The sequence below is a fragment of the Phoca vitulina genome, unplaced genomic scaffold (assembly GCF_004348235.1).
Source record: "Phoca vitulina isolate PV1807 unplaced genomic scaffold, GSC_HSeal_1.0 scaffold24, whole genome shotgun sequence".
NCBI classification, from domain to species: domain Eukaryota; kingdom Metazoa; phylum Chordata; class Mammalia; order Carnivora; family Phocidae; genus Phoca; species Phoca vitulina.
This window is the reverse complement of record NW_022589727.1, coordinates 5,131,682-5,146,117: the sequence shown is the minus strand read 5'-3', so window position 1 is coordinate 5,146,117 and position 14,436 is coordinate 5,131,682. Positions and strand designations below refer to the sequence as shown.

The 14,436-nt window shown below is 36.6% G+C and overlaps 1 non-coding gene across 1 annotated transcript; it reads left to right on the top strand.

The window, feature by feature from the left end:
* Positions 1-1,387: 1,387 nt before the first annotated feature.
* On the top strand, positions 1,388-1,491 carry LOC116642883. The gene has a single exon (XR_004301414.1). It is a non-coding gene; the product is annotated as a U6 spliceosomal RNA (small nuclear RNA).
* The last annotated feature ends 12,945 nt before the right edge of the window (positions 1,492-14,436 follow it).

The window sequence follows — 14,436 nt, the reverse complement described above, 5'->3', positions numbered from 1 at the left end:
TTCTCTGTAAAACTGAATACAAAACTTAGTTTAAGGGTGCCTGGGTGGCTCAGTCGGTTAAGTATCTGCCTTCCACTCAGGTCCTGATCCCAAGGTCCTGGGATTGAGTCTCACATTGGGCTCCCCGCTCAGCAGGGAGTCTCCTTGTCCCTCTCCCCATGCCCCAACCCCTGCTTGTGCTCTCTTTCTCTCAAATAAGTAAATAAAATCTTTAAAAAAAAACTACTTAATTTAAATGATTTCTTACTTGATTTGAGGACCTGTAACTACATCTTCCTCCATCAGCTGCAATTTGGAGTGATAATGCTTTCATCTCAGCCACCTCGGGTGCAGCCACACCGGAGGTGCCTCATTCTTGTGCATTTAAGAGCTCCACTGTAAACTTCTGGCCAAGCCAATGTTGCTAACAGAGCTCAGGCTTTCAGATTAATCAGGAAGAGAAATGAGAAGTAGGTTGGACTGGCTTTGGGTGGTTAAGGAAAATCAAAGAGCAAGAGAGGGAAAGCATTCCTCCCATCGCTATAGTGGAAGTTGGGGCCACTACAGAAGTTCCTGGCTGCTGATGCCTTTGCCTGGAACTCTCAGGAAAGTTCAGATGCTTATGTAGAAATTGTGCTGAACAGGAAGGGGTCTTTGAGAAAATTCCTGAGATGTGTAGGGGAAGTAAGCTAGTATGCTTTCAAGGAACTCATACACATTCTAGTCAAGTAGCAAAACCAGTGCCAAAAGAAGCAGATAGACCTTGTCAAAAAAAGGAAAGTAGTAGTAAAAGTGGTAATTATAGTAATAAAATATTATGTAAAATAGAATAATATCAGTAATATAAGAAGTCAAACATGGAAATAAGGAGAAAAGAAGGCCTTTGGAGTTAGGCCATTGCTACGCCTTTCCATGTCCTTTTCCATGTGATTTAATGGTGTCCCTGGCAATAGGGTCTTCAAGAAAGTGTCATGGGAGAGGTAACCTATTGCATTGAAAAATAGATGCTATTAAATGTCAGGAGTTCTCAGTTACAGTTCTGGTAATTAAGTAGTACTGTTGTTGGAGATACTTTTTATTATTAGACTATTATATGTAAAAATTTAAAAACAACAACCACCAACAACAGTAATGCAGTAATGCTTAAAATAACACCTCCCCCTCGCTCTACCTCTCCAATTACCTAGTCCTTATTCTTGTTAGTTTTAAAAATTTTGCTTCTTGTGGAGGTTACATCCATAGCTGTAAGCAAGGTGTTGGTATGACTTTTTCTTGATTTCTGAAACATAGGCATTATCATTTCCTGTCTATTAAAGATGAAGATTTAGCTCACTTATAGGACCCCAACTTCCCTTCCTCTACTCAACTCTTGGTTAATATTTTAGTTTTCTAGTTGGTTAAATCTTTAGTACTTGCTTCAGCAGCACATATGCTAAATTTGGAATGGTACAAAGATTAGCATGGCCCCTGCTCAAGGATGACATGCAAATTAATGAAGCATTGCATATTTTTATGGAATATTTTTCAGCCTTAAAAAAAGATTGCACTTCAAGGGGAGACCCTGGAAGACATTAGGCTAAGTGAAATAAGCCAGAGACAAAGGACAAATGTTCTATGGTTCTACTTATATGAGGTACCTCTAGTAATGAAATCCTAGAGACAGAAAGTAGAATGGTGGTTGCCAGGAGCTGGGGAGTGGGGGCAATAGGAGTTGTTATTTAATGGTATAGAGTTTTAGTGGGGGAAGATGAAAAAGTTCTGGAGATGAATGATGATGATGTCTATGCGACAGTGTGAATATACTTAATACCACTGAGCTGTATATACTTAAAAATTCTTAAAATGGTAAATTTTGTTATGTATATCTTACCACAATAAAAAATATAAAAATACCTCCTATTCAACTTTTCTTATCTTTTGACCTTCATATAAAATTAATATGTTTCTACACATCTCAGTTTTCACCCTCATTGTACTAGAATAATTTCATATACAAACTATTCATAAAGGTATGTAGAAGCAGTTGTTGTGGACATTGGTGCTGTTCACAAATAATTTTTCCTCCTCTCTGCCTTCTTTGCACACGGAATTATTGAACTTTGTACCCCTTGTGGCTGGTGAAGCCAAGGGACTAGCTTTGGCCAATTAATTGAGCAGCAGGGAAGTGAGTCATTCTCAGATCTGGGCACCTAAGTGTACATCTGTCAGTCCTCTGCCATAGCAACTAGCAAAATTTGAGATGGCTGCTTTTTTGTGTTGTTTTTTTTTTTTTTTCTTTCTTTTTATGTTCTCAGATTTCCTAATGTTATGTTTATAGTAGGTATTTTTTTTCACTCATTCTTGTATGTAAGCAGGGTACCCTTTAAATAGATTCATGTTGTGCAAAATTTTCCTGTGTTTTATTTTGTTTATTTCTTCCCTTTTCTGTTTTCTCCTTCTAGAGCTCATATTTGTTGGATGTCTGGTATCAGTGATTATCCTCTTATGCCTTTTATATTTTATCACATATTCTCTGTCTCTTTGTCCTTTTTGCTCTATACTTATGTAGAGTTCTTTGATTTTATTTTACTGTGTTATTGTGTTTTGTTTTTGTTTTTTTGGTATAATCTTTCAAATCTCTGAGAATACTAATTAGGTTTTTTCAAGTTTCTTCTCTTCAATGAGTTATTTCTGTTTCCACTGGGATTGTTTTGTTTATTTTGCCATTTTAATGCTGCTAATTTTCTTTATATGCGTGAGTGATTATAAGTTATTTGTGCATTTTTAAAACAGGAAATACTGAGTTGGCTTTTCCAGGGAGTGGGTTGGATCTTCTCCACTGCTATATTTGCATGCATGTTTTCCTTACAAGATTTTTCCTTCAGTCAGAAGGCTGACCTGGCCAGATCTGTACTTAAATCACTGAGGAGCCAGGCTTTTGATAAGGGATTACTAAAATGGGAAGAAATCTATTCCATGGTGCAAGCACCCAGCTAGTAGTCCTAATTCTCCCCCCTCAACTCATTACATTTCTTAATGTAGGGGTCATTGTTTTTGTTATGGTAATTATCATTTGCTTTGTTTTCTTTGGCCTTGAAGCCATAGGAGGTTTCTTGTACTGTTGTTATATCCAGATAGAAATGTGGGAGAGAGAAGAGTGGGAAGTGATTGGCTTCTTGTTCTAGAATCAGAATTTCGGTCAGACTTACTATTTCTCTCTACCAGTTTTGGCTCATTTTCATAATCCTACACTCTATTCTTTTTAATTTTATTCCAGAAGTTTTGGGGGTTCTGCCTAGAAAATTAACTCCCTCTTTCCCTACCATCCTTTCCTATGTTAATTTTGGGCTGCAGATTTCTCAGTCTTATTTGTTCAGTTGTATGGTTCTCATCCACTTTTCATCTCCCAGAAATGCTTTGACATCTAATGTTGAATGATGGCCCTTCTCCCATTCTATTTCCTATTAGGCTTTATGGGTTTAATTCTGTTTTTATTCTCACTTATTTTAATGAGAAGTAGAGGCAAATGCAGGCACTTGATCACCATATCAAACCAGAGATCACCCTGTGCACTTGCAGAAAACCAAAGACTGAATTGCAGTTTGCTCTTCTGCAGTGCCATCCAGTATGCACTCGTGGAGGGCCATATGTAATGAGTTTGTATAGCTCGAACACAGGTGGGTATTTTTATTGTTTCCTGGACACAAGGTGCATTGACATCTTTTCATGGTTCTTAAGCTGTTTGAAAAGAACATTATAGGACAATAGAAGGCAGATGAAAGTCAGGATTTGAATCAATAGCCCTTTCTCTTGCCATGTCTTTTTTTATTTTTTTTTTAACTGGGTCTTGGAAAAAGTTGGATATGACCAATGCAAAATTCCATTCTTAAACTATTAGTTCTGTTTTTGAGTGTAACAAGTTGCAGTGACTTAATTAAAAAGAAACTAAAAAAATAATGAAAGTAGTAATTATCAGAAAAGCTAAAACATTTTAGTAGGTTTTCTGTTTGCGTTTTAGAAGATGTTGTATCTCAAAAAATCTTGAATTCAGGTTTTATTCTTGTAGTTCCCTGCATCTATAATTATCCCCCAAGTCATTTTCCTCAGTTCTTGTAAGAATACATCTGGTACTTCTGAAAAATATTTTCACAAGTGCTCTTGGGTGATTTATTGGTGCTTACATCTATCCTATGTTGGGTATATAAAATCATGCCTATTCCAAATGTCCAGTGTCGACAGCAGCATGGTTTTCATAATCCATCCAAACCTCCCTTCTGTCCACCTGCTTTTATTAACTCACCCTGCTTTCACCCTCCCTAAACTTCTAGGCTATTCATGATGTAATCTGGTGTGTGTTATATGCCTCAGCATCCTCCTCCCTCTGATAACTCATTTGAATCTTCTCATTTATACTAACCTTGTCTGTCTTATTCACAATCACATGTCCAAACCTCTTTTGACTCCATATTTCTTAACACTTTTTCTTTTTTTTCCTTTTTTTTTTTTTTTTTTTGAAAGAGTGGACCGATGGGTATGGTCCATTGTAGATGGGGAGAAGAAAGAGCAAAAGAGGTTTCTTCAATTTGAGTTCTGTGCTGTGTATCAAGCTGGAGTCAAATACTACATTGCATCTACCGAGAAAAACTGTTGGTCAGAGCTGAAGTACTTGTAGTGCAAGGTGTGTGAAGTGCTGGAGAATACTGGAGCAGGGAGAAATAGATTGAAAAAGTCAACTGAAAGTGGCCTACATGATTATCAGAGTTAAAGCTTAGCGTTCTCAGCTGTGCTTTTGTGCACAATGATACTTTATAAAATAGAATATATGAAATTAAAATCTGAGTCTCATCCTACATTTTATCCATTGAAAACCAAACATGAATGATTTATGTGCTTATCAAAGATCTAAAAGATATAAACTATGCAATGCATTATAGTAAAAATTATGGAAAATTTGATAGTGACTAAGGCATTACCCTCAAAGAAACCTGTTATATGGCAGGAGAGAGATAAGTACACATTTAATGGAGTGATGGGGAAGAAGAAAGACATGACAATATTTTGTAAGTGTCGGGATCAATTGTTTAGAACTGACAGGATACAATGTGCTTATTGCTGTGGTTTAATTTTTTTTTTTCCATCATAGCCCTTGGACCCACAAAATCAAGGCAACACTGGGGAGCATGTGTTAGGATGAGAAATAAGGACAGCTTGCCAGTCAGTTGTAGTGTGGCCATGGAGGGCATAGTTTCCATTTATTGAAAGTGTGCTGAAGGTGGCCAGAAGTTCCTATTAATCACTCTTTTTTGCCTATAAAATGCTAATACTTCCTTAATAAAAAATTTATGCCATCTGGCAAGTCATCTTGCCTAATTATAATTCCAGATCTTTCCATTGATTTTCTCACAGGAGAACTTGAAGATATTTTTCTACTCTTCCAGTCCTCTTTCAAAAGTAACAAAAAACATGAATCACCACTGATCTTTCAGTTCAGTGCTGTATGTTTCTTTAGATAACTATACCTTTTAAAGCATTTTGTTCACTAATGTGTTTGTTTATACACCTACACTATATTTCATTTACAGTAAAGTCTCCCATTTAGCCATTTTGCCAAAGGAGAGGTCATTCTGTGGTTAAAGTCACTCAGGTTATTAGAGAGAATACCCCAAGCCATTGCTCTGTATGGCTTAGTTATTCTACTCAGCAGAGCTGTGTTTTGGTGGTTTTTTTTTTTTTTTTTCATTTTCATCACCTCAGTGTTCTAAGAATCTGTTAAATTCTAGCTTCCAAGTACACAGAGTGAGAGAAGGAAATGTCTTCCTGTAACAGTAGCATGCACCATAGGTTGCAATGCTCATAACACAGATTAGGTCAACTGGAACCTGCTTGGTTTTTGAATTGTGAGGTTGGATGAATTGTGAGGAAAGGGAAGACACTGCAGCCAGGGCTGTCAGCCTGAGCACTGCACAACTTTTAGGGGTGGCACTTGCAAAGACGGCAGTGAATAGGACTTTGCAATAGGGTGGAGGCCTTACACCATCTATTCTTTGGTCTGAAACAGTAAAACTAAGTGTTCAGTTTGTTTAGAGAAAGGTAGCATCCCATTGTTACGTAAAACAGAGAGTAGCATCCAATATTCAGGCTATACCATATTAGTAACATTAGTGTGCCTATAAGAAAAATAGAAAAGAATGTTTCAAGTTGAAATTTCAGTCTCCTCCCATCCATTGAAGTCAGACAGGGATGATTCATGAATTTATTAAAGATACAATAGGCACATGTTATATACAATTCATCCTGCTAATGTTATAGAAAATTCAGATGAATAAAGCAGTGCCCTCAGAGGCACCAAGGATCTGACAGAAAAGTAAGCAAAATACACATTTGATGGAGTGATGAAAAAGAAAAGGGGCCTTGTGAGTTGATCACAGAGGTATCTAGCCACAGGATTATAAAACAGAAACACAGTTTTTATGATTACAATGTAGACCGCATATGATACAGACCAGCAACACAACTGATGACAAATATCCTTGTATTCGCAGAGTATTCAGATATCTTTGCATGGATAAGTCTCTGTGTCTTTAGAGATGATATTGTGTGGCTTTAGACAGATATCATAGACACAAAAATGTATTTTTAAAATACATAAATATGAATGGTAAAACAGTATGTTTTTAGAAATTGTGATGAAAAATAAATGATAGATGGATGGATGGATACTTAGGTAGGTAGGTAGATAGACAATAGAGAGTTAGCTGGGGTAAATGATAAAGGACCAATTTTAATCTTAGAGTTATATTCACAAATATGAAACAAAATTGATTGACTGAGTAAATGTAATCTTATTTCAACTTTTCACATCAAGGATGATAATGTTTGTTTGGACCAAAAGCCCATTTTAATCTCTGATGTTGTCAGTGATGTGTTAAATTTCATTAGAGGTAAATTTCCTTGTAGAACTTCCATGTGCCTAATGAATGTCATGGTGACAATTCTACCAAAGTCTCCATTAAACTAACTTTTTCCAAAGTTAAAAAAAAATGGGAAAATAGAATTCTGATTAATTTGTGTGCTCATCATTCTTTCACTTAACAGAAATTTGCTCTTGCTCTACTTCATAATATGTAAAAAAGAGAGACCAAGTTTTCTTAAATATTTTCATAAAGGCATTTGTATTACAGGTGAAGAAATACATATTGATAAAACTAAAAGTACAAATCATTCTTTAATTGGCATATAACCTTGTTTTTCCCCCATTCTTTAGTCCTCTCTTCAGGAGAGCTCCAGAATTTGATTCAATCTGGAATCATGTTCCGCTACACTAGCTCCCCGAGCGAGCCAATTATCTATGAAGGTTTCTTCTTGGATGCCCTCAGTTAGCTCTGTTCATTCAATGGAAAACTTGTGGTACTGAATTCATTCTAAATGACAGGCAGAAAAATCTGTACTATTTGAATGGCAACTTAAATATACAAAGCAAGGTATTTGATTTAACTTAACTTAAATTAATCTAATTTAGCTGTCAAAGACCCAACAAAGATGCTTAGTGTTTCTTGTGGTATCTATTTGATATATAGAGGGGTGTGTGTGTGTGTGTGTGTCCAACTGTGTGTGTATGGTAGACTGTACAATCTTCCTGTGTCTTTGCAATGAAGTTTTCTTTTATTGTTTTATTGTAGAAGTGAGAGAAAAACACAAATTTATATTAACCTATATGAAGTTGTAAAATATGATAGAAACCGTTTTCATCGTAATTACAAATTACATCATCTAACATCCAGTATTATTCCTTAGAAGTCTTCCCCTCAGAATTCTTTTCCTTAGAAGTATTCTCCTCAGAATTCTATTGTAATTATGTTTAGACCATCTATCTACCAAGCACAAAACAACAATAAATTGAAAGAATAATTGTCTCTGCTACAGTCTCTACCATAAAGATTCAGCCAGTCAATAAATCTGTCAATCAAATATCAAATAAAATCTGATCATCTCTAATATACCTAGTTCTGTGCCAGTAACGGCAGAAGATATGAAAGCATACAACGTAGTCCTGTCCTCAAGAAAGTTTTCCAAGATCGGCATTTACCTTCTTGGAAAATCCAGAGTATTTACTAGGACACATATCTTTAAAATGACAATGTGAGAATGACCAGGAGTGCTTTAGGAATTTAAAAAAAGAGGATATAACTGAGGAGACTACATAAGAGATGTGAGAAGTAAAATATCCAGCAGTTCAATATAGTTGATTTCCCTCTGGAAGGAAGCATCCTCACTACAAAATTGCAAAATGGATGTCCGAATATGGGTGAAAGATCTTATTTTAGTAGGAAACACAAGTGTGATGATAATGAGTTGAGGAAGAGGAGAAAAAAATGTAGAGCAAAAGGAGGTGGCTATTAAGGTAGTAAAAAATTCACCTCAAACTAGAACAGTGTTTTCCTCAAAAATAAAATTCCAGAGAATCTCTTATAACTTTATTTCAAAATAATTTTTCAGTAGTAGTTGAGATATAATTTTATCATTTACAGGTAATTTCTTGGATGACATTTTGAGGTGGCTTCCCCCGTTCTCTTCAACTGCCCCTCGTTATCCCACAGATGGGTTCCCCGAGGTGGCTGCACTGTGGTGTCAGGCTCTGGTGGGTGACCATGACATATAGCTTATGAATATGTGGAGGAAGAGGGTGTCTGAAAAGCCCTCATAAGGAGACATCAAACCAAAAATAAATGAATATTTATTTAAATGCTAATTTTGGAGAAATTCACTTTTTAATCAACCAGATGAATGTGTGGGAAACCAAAGAAAAGCAAGGAAATTGAAGTAGAAGTGGTAGACAGTGAAGAGATGCCAAGCATTTCCCAAAGGATATTTGCAATGAATGTTTGAAGGAGTGGGAAGGTAGCCATTGAAACCACCCAGCTGGTATGGGAAGTTGCACCAAACATTATAACAGGATAGGTAAAGATAGGAAAATAAACTTAATAGTATTGTTTTCATCATGTACAGTTATTTGAGTTGGACTTAGGACTTAACTTGTTATATATATATATATAAACATCATTCCATAACTCTATACTAAATATTGGGGCATTAAGATCCTTCAAAATAGTAAAGTTGGAAATTCTCCTTCTGGCTTCCCATGCATCTGTTGCACTAATGTTAGAATTTAGCTGTAGATTGCCTTGTATTGTTTTCTATCTGCTTTATATTGATCAGTCAACCATAGTCCATTCTGAGTGTATATCTGGCAGTATGCACAATAATTAATCAAGAACCGGCCCCTTATTTAAGCAACTAGTTATCTGGTAGATAAGATAAAATTTACAAGTATGAAAAAAAAATAAATGATTATCTCATTACAGTTGTATTCCCAACACGTAGAATTTGCATTTACCTGTCACATGGTAATAAATGAATGGTGTCTTAGATCACAAAATATTGTTGGTCACAAAGGAGGCATACTTAAGCTCTTGGCAAACTCTCTAAATTACCTATATGGAAATGACTGTACAGGTTTCTTGCTTCCTTCAGAATCAGTTTTCTATCAAGGAGCATGTGCTCTCTCTTCTATATAACAACCTTTAAAATTTTCAGTTACTTTTTTTCTCTTATGTGTGAAAGCTTTATAACTAAATATATAATATAGCATATATAATTATATATATATAATTGTCTGGAAATAACTGAGTATGTGGTAGAGAATGGAGCAGAGCCCCATGGAGATGGCAAGGCTTGACAAGTGGTTGAGTTGTCACTCATTTGCTGAGTGTTTCAGCCTAAGTACTCTTTATGGAGTTTCCTTAAGAATAATCAGAATTTCAAATCTTCAAAGTGCCATATAAGTGTATCTGCCATAAAGCCTAATTTAAGGCTTTGGGTTCATGGTGTTTAAAATACATTTATTGGGGCGCCTGGGTGGCTCAGTCGTTAAGCATCTGCCTTCGGCTCAGGTCATGATCCCAGGGCCCTGGGATCGAGTCCCACATCGGGCTCCCTGCTCTGCGGAAAGCCTGCTTCTCCCTCTCCCACTCCCCCTGCTTGTGTTCCCGCTCTCGTTATCTCTCTCTCTGTCAAATAAATAAAATCTTTAATAAATAAATAAAATAAAATAAAATAAAATAAAATACATTTATTTAGGGGGCACTTGGGTGGCTTTAGTCGGTTGAGTGTCTGACTCTTGACTTCAGCTCAGGTCATGATCTCAGGGTCATGGAGATTGAGCCCCATGTCAGGCTCCATGCTCAGCGGGAAGTCTGCTTAAGATTCATTTCCTCTGCATGCCCCCTCAAACAAATAAATAAATCTTTTTAAAAAATAAAATAAATAAAGTACATTTATTTAGTCAAAAATAGGCCAGGATGCTCAGCCTTCCAAATCAGAGAGGACTTGATATGCTGTATTCACACTGGTATTTCTCTCCTGGTCCACGTGTTCCCCTCATAATCTTCCCCATCTTTATGCATCTGAACCTTAGTTTTGAAGACCACAACTTGAAACTGTAAGTGAATTTTTACTGTCTACTGTTCTTTGCCAGCTCCCTTCTTCTTGTCCCTATGACTAGTTGACTAAAGATATGTGCTGCTCCTAAGAAAGGGTTGTGGTTTCTGGCTAGTAACCAGCACTGCTCCAGATGGGTATCTCTCACACTAGAGTCCTGACTGTTTCTGGTTTATAGCTAGTGGGAGATTGTAAGGTAGAAACTGAGCCATGGACTCCAGGCTGTGTCAACAGTTCTTGCAACACTATTCACTGTGGACAGTGTAAAATAGCTAACTCTAAAATTAGAAAACCAAGAAGCCCTCTTGAAGTTTGATCTCAGTGATGCCAGCTATTTGGGCATTTTAAATATTTTAATTATTTGTTGAGTTTTTTTTTTTTAAAAAACTTCTCCTTCCACTGGCACACCTTCAAACATAATTGGAAGTAACACACCATGCATATGGACTGCTAAAAAATATATATGGTAGTGAAGATTGCAACCTAGCATTCAAGAAATAAAGAAGCATATTTTTGAGTTCCAGCTAATACGTGAAGTAGGTTCCCAAGTGATACAAATAGATATGATGTGGAGGCTAAAGGCAACATTTACACTTTATATAAAAAGAAACTGGGTTAATTTGTTTTTCATTCATTTATTCATTCAAAACTTTGTTACTGAGCTCCTACTCTATGGATACTGTGCTTAGTGTTAACTATTAAGTATAGTTTCTTTTTATCTGATGCCTGAATTTTGATTGTCATGCATAGCTTCACTGCCACAAAGTGTAGAAATTCTTTCCAGTCATGTATATAGAACTGGCAGTATTTTCAAATAATAAGATACTAAACACAAGCATAAAGTCTGGAATTCCCACATGGCAATAGTGGCTGGAGAAGGCAATTAAGAGGGTGAAATCATGGTAGTAGTCGGTACTTGATCGTAAAAGAGGCAACTTCAAGATGGCAGCATCACCTCCTCTGATTATTAATAAATAAATATTGACGTTAATTTAGCACTTTCCATCTTCAAAGCACTTTACAATTATTAATTAGTCCTCTTAGGACTATTTGAAATATAATTTCTGAAGTTTGCATTTAAATAGGGTATTCATGATGCTGTTTTTTGGCTTCAAGTAAAAGAGCATTTTTTTTCAATTATCAGAATTTTAATTTTTTCCAGAATCAAAGACAGTAGGATGAATGTAGCTAAATAGACATTCCAGGAAAGATTATCTCAGGACATTTAGTATGGAGTCATGAGGAGCTGCATTTACATATTCCCACAGCAATGGACCAAGGTCATGGTTCAGGTTCCCCAAAGGCCTTCCACAAGGAGAGGTCCTTTCAAATTGTCAAATGAACCTGCTTTTGCACCCAGACCTTTGTACAGTGTGTCATCTCTGCCTAGAACTGACACTCAGACTGCTGCCATTTTTCTTTTGCCTGCTAATTCCTAAGCATCTCAGTTTTATATTTTATAACAGAGAAGCATTTCCTAAACCCTAGATTTCTTTATATCATGCAACATTTTTTTTAAGTTACCAAATAGAAAAATTTTAAAAATACAAACATCTCATAGCTTATAGACTAACAAGAAGACCAAGATTACATGAATAACCACCATACAATATCACAAGTATTTTAAAAAAAATACCCTTTTTGAGAATTTTTATGTTTACAACAAATTGAGGGCAAACTATAGAGAGTTCTCATATACTCCCTCAACACCCACCCCATTTCCTCTGTTATTAACATCTTGCATTAATGTGGTACATTTGTTAGAATTGATGAGCCAGTATTGATAGATTATTATTAATTAAAGTCCATAGTTTCCATTAGGTTTCACTGTTTATGCTGTATATTCTATGGGTTTTGACAAGTGTATAATGACGTGTATCCACCATTACAGTATCATACAAAATAATTTCTAGTTTCTCTTGTTACATGTTCTTGTGTGCCAGTTAATAAGAGTTTGACTTACTGTGACCTACTCACTTTTGTCCCTGACACACCTGCATTTCAAAGAGGTTGTGTCCCTTTGGTGACTGCTTGTACAAACACTGAGACATCAGTTTTCTCAGCTCCGCTGAGCAGGGAGTATGTTTGTCCCCAAAGAAATGCATTTCATTCATCCTGACTTGAAGATAAGAAAGACCAGGGCCTAAGGGTTGGTGATGAATGGAGGACATTTGCAATTTAATTCCGTTTGACTTATAAGAAGCCTCCTGAAATATATGTCTGTCATGCATCTTGTCTAGTTAGGGAACATTCTGGCACCTTCTTTTTGTTTGCCACACCTATCACGTCCCTCACTTCTGCACTGTTCAGGATCATCACAGGACCCATAGTAGCACCTGCCCTATCTGTGAAGCTACAAATGGTTCTACTAATGATTAGTGGAGAATTACCTCTGTATTTTGGAAAGGCAGCTTACAGCTTATTTAACAAAAACAGGTATACTGACTTATGCCTTTTTTTCAAAGGTCCGTGAATTTTTGCATAGCCACAATTCCCCACTTAGTATACAAGGTCAATCTTCCCATATCATCATAGGCATCATATTGCTTTGTGATTATTTGTCTACAACTCTCTCTCCTAGACCGCAAGTTACATAATGGAAAGAAACTCTTGTTTTTTATTCTTGGGTCCCTCAATAATTTGAACTTGGCCTGCTACATGATAGAATCTCAATTTTTGAATCAATTTAAAACAAAAATAAAAACAAATGTAAAAAATAGATATGGGGAGAATAAATACTAGAAAATCAACTTTCCGTAATACTTGGGGGAGATGGTTTGGAAAATTTTCTAACTTTACTACCCAATCTTTAGTTGTAATGAATTTGTGATGGCACAGAGAAGATGAAGGAGAAGGTATGCTTATGCCATGCAATATCATGACACAGAACCTTGATCAGACTATTATATGTGCCTCAAATTCAGCCCCTTTCTGTTCTTAAAGAACTCCTCTAAATGCCATGTTAAATAACAGGATAAAGACACTGATGACAGTAAGGGTAATTTTCCATTCCCCCCCCCCCCACCAGCGAGGAGACCCATTCTAGTGGCTGATAGAGGAGATTTCAGGATCCGATCAAAGAACTTGAAATCTACCCAGAGGTTCATGACTCCTGAGAAGATCAGTGGTAAAGACTTCCTGTTTACCTTTGGGGCCTCCTCTGGAAAGCTCTTCCTATTACCATCCTATGTCTGGACCAGGTGCCCCTATTAGGGCCCCATTAGCATGTTTCAGCCTCTCTCATTTTCCTCTCATATTGGATTGTAATTGCCTGGATACTTGCCCATTTTCTCCACCAGGCTTTAGGCTACATTATGACAAGAAGCCTGTTGGCCTTGCTTAGTGTTTCATTGCTTATGCCTGGCTCAATGTCTGGAACATAATATGGGAGAGAGGGAGGGAGGGAGGAAAAAAAAAGAAGGAAGGAAGGCATGTCTCGTATCTAGAAATAAACTTTCTCTAACAAGTCCTGGTACATTAAGGTTTAAGTGTTTCTCCTAGAATCTTGACTCATAAAAGAGCCCCGAACTTTTCAAGAAAAACAAAATGCCTACTTAGCAAGGGAAACTAGCTGGCCCACAGCTCCTTTGGAACTATCTTTGACACTATCATTAGCCTTGATTTTGCCTTCCCATCTGTCTGACTTATATTGGATGACAGTGGATTAACTGACCTCCAGCTATAATTTACTGCTGTGTTCCATGGGATACCTAATCACTACAGCCAGATATGGAGGTGTTCCTAGCACTAACAAACAGTGTGATCCTGTGTTTGCATGCACTGTTACCTTGATACCTTTTCCTTGGTGGACTCCAGACCATATTTGGTTTTATATGTCTTTTCTATCATCTGAGATGACTTTAACTCACTTATGTCTTGCAGGCATTGTTATCCATACTAGGAAGACTGTCTCCTTTCACTTACTACATATTTCCTAATTTTATACCTATCATACATGTGTCTTATTGCTCATATTAAGTG